The sequence below is a fragment of the Octopus bimaculoides genome, chromosome 11 (assembly GCF_001194135.2).
Source record: "Octopus bimaculoides isolate UCB-OBI-ISO-001 chromosome 11, ASM119413v2, whole genome shotgun sequence".
NCBI classification, from domain to species: Eukaryota; Metazoa; Mollusca; class Cephalopoda; order Octopoda; family Octopodidae; genus Octopus; species Octopus bimaculoides.
The window spans coordinates 60,383,056-60,383,613 of NC_068991.1; the positions used below are offsets into that span (position 1 = coordinate 60,383,056).

General features: G+C 34.6%; 1 protein-coding gene across 2 annotated transcripts in view; it reads left to right on the forward strand.

Moving 5' to 3' along the window:
• The window catches only part of LOC128249100 (transforming growth factor-beta receptor-associated protein 1 homolog), a 16,051-nt gene that overhangs the window by 680 nt on the left and 14,813 nt on the right, over positions 1-558 (forward strand). The gene's annotated exons all lie outside the window — the stretch shown is intronic.

Here is a 558-nt window from a genome sequence, read left to right on the forward strand (position 1 = left end):
CACCACCACCACCACCACCACCACTACTACTACTACTACTACTACTACTACTACTACTACTACTACTACTACTACTACTACTACTACTACTACTACTACAACAACATTTTGTAACGGTTAGTACCGTTTGCAGTCTTTTCGACTTTTTCAACTAGGAGTATAACGCAGGCAGCTATACGCAATATAAAAAAGGAGAAACTCAGTCGTTATCCTATATATATAGGGTGTCCCAAAAAGATGTACTCACTCTTTGACTTCCCAGTACTCATACATTTTGTGTTCAAGTAGATGTTTATTGATATACATACAATCCTAAAAAGTTAAATTAAATTCAGGAAAATAAATTGTTGTAGAAACGATTATTTATTGTCATTTAGAATAATTTAATGTTCTCTCTCATTCCTGCGTGTTCGCGAATGTTCAAACTGCCTTCCTTCATTTTCCAAACAAAGCTGATAACATCCAACAATGGATTCGACAACATTGCAAGACGTATTCGAATTTCATTTTTCAAATCATCAATTGTCATTGGTTTTCCAGCGTAACACTTATCTTTGA